Genomic DNA, 5,106 nt, shown 5'->3' on the forward strand with positions numbered 1-5,106 from the left:
TCTGAGTGAAACAATTAAACGGAGTTGAAACTGCTAAAGCAACCAGCGCCCTCGAATGGTCAAAGCAAACACCACATGATAAAGCGTTAATATGTGGGCTTTAAACGCTCTTCTTGCCATTGTTTTACTTTGTAGGGTGTTGTAAAGTCTCATTGAGAACTGGGACGCCTGGGTACTCTGAACTCAGACACTTTTAATATTGATGAATAGCATGAAGTGCTATTGGAGCATTATAACATTTAACCAGAGCTAACGTCGTAGTCACGAGGATTGAGAGACGCCAAAGGAAGTAATGTGACTTGCAAATGTTTAACAGATATAAATGCAACCTTTTTTTAGATATATTATGTTGGGTTATGTCACCTTTGTTATACTATGACTGTATACGTTTGTTCAGTATAGTCTCGGTGTTAAATAAAACAGTACAGACTAAATATAACCTGCAACCCAACAGAACAATAAACGTTAGTTAGGCCTAGCTCAGAAATATCAGCTCAAGAGCAAGTGTGTTTCACCATTGCATTTAAGCTTCTTTGTCAAGTCAAGTCACCTTTATTTATATAGCGGTTTTAACAATACAGATTGTGTCAAAGCAACTGTACAGCATTAATTAGGAAAATAGTGTGTCAATAATGCAAAGTGACAATAGTAAACACTCATTTTTCAGTTAAAGGCAGTTCATCATTGTATTCAGTGATGTCATCATTCAGCTCAGTTCAGTTTAAATAGTATCAGTTCAATCAAGTCAACGATATCGCTGGAAATGAAGTGTCCCCAACTAAGCAAGCCAGAGCTGACAGCGGCAAGGAACCAAAAGAATGGAGAAAAAACCTTGGAAGAAACCAGGCTCAGTCGGGGGGCCAGTTCTCCTCTGGCCAGACGAAACCAGCAGTTCAATTCCAGGCTGCAGCAAAGTCACATTGTGCAGAGGAATCATCTGGTTCCTGTGATCTTGTCCCGGTGGTCGTCTGAGACAAGGTCATTACAGGGGATCTGTATCTGGGGCTCATCTAGTTGTCCTGGTCTCCGCTGACATTCAGGGCTGTAGAGGTCCTCTCTAAGTGCTGATCCTCGCATCCAAAGCTGTATCTAGAGCCCTCACATTCTTACTGTCCTCTATTAAAGTTTGGATGCGTGTCTCTAATTCTGAAATCTTCTCTGTCAGCCTAACTATTTCCCTGCATTCATCACATGTGAATCCCTCGTTGCCGACAGAGAGAGATAAACTATACATGTGGCAAGCGGTGCAAACAACAATAGCAGGAGAAGAAGCCATTACTCACTGTGATTGATGAATGATTCTTACTTACCACAGTTGTTTGATGAACTTATAAATAACAACAACAACAGCAAATGCAATTTTTTTGATGCTTTATGATTATATGAATATTATGATTATTCAAAGATATTTACCCTTCTAATTTTGCCTTTTTTTCTGTGTATATATTCTCATACAATGATGTACGCAAACCCATTGTATTTATGTTTTCTATTATGATTATTCATTGTTAAAGGTACAACCATTTTTTTCCCTGAGCTTGTCAGTAATTAAAAGTTCTGCAGTAATAATAATAGAAAGAAGATAAGAGAGGTGCACTAACACCTCATAGCATCAGTAAATCCACAACCCTACCTAGTACGGTTTTCAAAGGAGACGTCGGGCAGCTGCTTGAAGATCTCGCCTTTGGAGAAGACTGCTGATATTATACTCAAAAAATGTAAGTATTACTACTTAAAAAATAAGATTACCCCAAAATGCATTGCTAGCCCACCCCAACACTTACAATAATGATAAATGCTGACCAAAAAACAATTGATTAAATATATAATTTTAGTAAAACAAGCCAAATGTAATTTGTTTTGTCATATGCCATGGCTATGCATGAATACACACTAGACAAATGCAGCCAAGGTGAATACATCTCAACTTTCAGTCAAGTAATTAATGCACAAGTTAATGAAACAATTATATGTTATTTACTGACAACAACAGGAAACATGAATATCAGTAAAAGAATTAATAAAAGTAACCATGGAAATCAACAACAAAGTCGACAACACATGAAACAAAGATTTATTCAAACTTTTCTAACGATGTATTTACAGGCAGTGAACCTACTGCCATCTCATCTACTGCTTATTCTGATGAACACCACCGTGTCCACCTTCACCTGTCTCTGCTTTCCATCATGTCCCTCATTGCTGCAGTCAGACTGAATCTGATCCTGGATGGGAAAGGGACATTGAGGCTGTCCTTGCCTGAGTGCCCAGAGAGAATGAGGAAGACCATGATGACGCCCCTGAACCACACAATCTTGAACATGTGCGGGACAATCTCACTGCTGCTGTGTCTGCTCCAAACATCTGTGTGCCTGCTCTCCATGAGAACGACTACCTGTAAAACATTTACACAGAGTAAAACATTTTAAATCTCATGTTGTCAGCACTCCATTTCTTGCCAAATTTCATTTCATATGTTTACAATTACATGCTAATTTAATATAAATTCAGTCATTATTTGCTTGTCTCAACGCTGTCCAATCCTTGTGCTGCTGTGGACATCTCTATCCTCACTGCAAAAATGCACAAACACAATACAAAAGCAGTCATTTTAACAGCACAATGTAATTTCATTTCTGGATTAGAAGTAACGAAATGATCTTACTTTATGTTTTTGTTTCAGGTTTTCCGTTTTTTTCCACAAATGCAGCCGTCACCTTTCCTTGCAGGTCCTGCTCCACCACAAAAGCTCTGCAGCAAATGCACAGGATTTAAGAATAAGAAAAGTGCTCTAATAACTCTGCTTAAAATTGCAATAATTACAATAAAATACAACTTAAGATTTAAAATATGTTTTATTAATTTCTGTAGTATACTCACTCAAAGCCTTTGATGGCAGCTAGCATTCCTTCATCAGTCACTCTGCAGCAGATAAACACATGTGTGTCTCATCTGTCCCTGTAACATCCAGACAAGATTCTCGTCATCGCTGTGATTTACCTGCTCAATACTGCAATTTACATGTTGAGGAAGTTGCTAATGTGTTAACTCACTTTTTATCCAACACAAATGTTCCTCAATTTATCAACAGTACTAATGAACAAATAAAACAGATAGTTTATGTTTAGTTACTCTATGTAGATTTATTTATTTACATTACATTCAACTAATGTAAGCAGTGGTTGACAACAGTGAATTCTACTACATACTAGCGCACATACATCACACCAATGTTTATTTCATGTCTATTAGGTGTGCCCATCTGTAATTATTTTCGAACATTTTCCTGAGACATATTAAATAGACATTTAGTTATCATCTTTAAGATGTATATAGTGTATGTAAATTCACTTTGAAGACGTACATGAGCTCCCATGTTCGTTATAACATAATAACACGTGTTTTTACAGGAAAATCACAGATATGCTATACTGTCTAGCGTTACACCTTCAGCAATTCAACAGTTTACTCTACAGTAGTTCAACAAATGCGATTTTAACACAAGGAACCATGTTTTGGTTTGTAATACTCACATTTGTAAACCCTCGTCGCTGTTCTCCGCCCTGTTCGATGATGACGTATCCTCTCCCGTGAGCTTCTGGGATAGAAAAGTGTTCATCAATGAACACTTCAGAATCTGGGCTAAAGCAGTAGGACATTCTGGGATTTCTCGCCTACTCTTTAATGAATACTGCAGTTTCGAACGTACTTCTTTCTTCACATACTCTTTTCTCATACTATATAGTAGGCAAGTAGGCATATTCGAACGCAACTTAAGTATACGTACGTCCGAATCTCGCGAGAATTAGTGCACCAGCCAGGTAGTTCTCGCCTACTCTTTTATGAATACTCAGAGTTCAAACATACTTATTCGCTCGTCTACTGCTTTCTGCCTACTATATAGTAGGGAAGTATGCGGTTTCGAACGCAGCGTGAGACTTATGTTCCCTCGGTGCAGGCATTTATTCAACGGTGCCATCTCACCTGGAGAACAGTGAGAACTGCGCTGTGCCACAACAGAGAACGCACACAATGCGCCACCAATCGACGGCGCACCAAGGCTCCAAAATACAATTGTGGCCAGAAGGTGTGACTTTCCACTCATAACTTGCCTCTCCAATCTACTTCGCATAAACTAGCACCCCGTTTTATAAGGCCCTTTTCCATTGTCAAAGTTCTTAGTCCTGTGGCGGTACGACTCAGATTACCTAGTTATCTGCAACGCGACCATCCTGTATTCCATGTTTCGTGTATTAAGCCTGTCATTTGTGCCCCTTCCCATTCCACCGCTTCTCCTGTTCTTGTCAAAATGAAGTACTTGGATGTCTTCATAACAGCATTTAAAATTAAAATCAGATGACAAGTTAAAAAGCATTAAACCTAAATAATTTTGAGGTGGCACACTACATACATTAATAATGAATGACTGAACTAATTCAATGATTATTCCTTGCACAATCGCTGACTTTACATCTCAAGACAAGAAATACCAATAAATGAAAATTGTCAGGAACACAAAAGCCCTTCAATTACAGATTCACCTCAGGATGAACAATTATGAAAAACACGTCTGAGAAAGAACAATATTAAATCAAAGATGGCACTTGATCAAAGCTAATTGTCAAAAATCTAGCGTAGCGTTAGTTCTGGCAGGTCACGTTAGTCAAGCTCGCATCAGCTGACTCTCAGCTGATCCACATCAACCTATGGGAATACGACACCTATCTAAGCATTCATATATAAGGTCCCTCAGTATTATCAGCAGTTTTCGCATTGCTCAATAGCTAATTACCCTCCTCCATCCCCAACTCCTCCTCTGTCAGTCAGGATTCAGCCTTCTGATTATCCTTTGAATCAGACTAATTCTAAAATGTGTACATAAAATTATTGAACATTAACAATATCTGCAATACATTTATGTTAGTTCTGTTTACCCTGGGGGGTTATTGCTGCTCTCATCCATGCTAGGCTGCATGAATGCGCAGGGAGTTCTTGCCCAGAACAGAACCATACCACCAATCCAAACTGTATGCTAATTGTAACAGAATATAATATGGGCGTATGCAGGGGGAGGGAGATAACTTTTTTCTTGAATGGACAGGCTTC

This window comes from Sinocyclocheilus rhinocerous, unplaced genomic scaffold (assembly GCF_001515625.1).
Source record: "Sinocyclocheilus rhinocerous isolate Xijiao unplaced genomic scaffold, SAMN03320098_v1.1 scaffold691, whole genome shotgun sequence".
NCBI lineage: Eukaryota > Metazoa > Chordata > Actinopteri > Cypriniformes > Cyprinidae > Sinocyclocheilus > Sinocyclocheilus rhinocerous.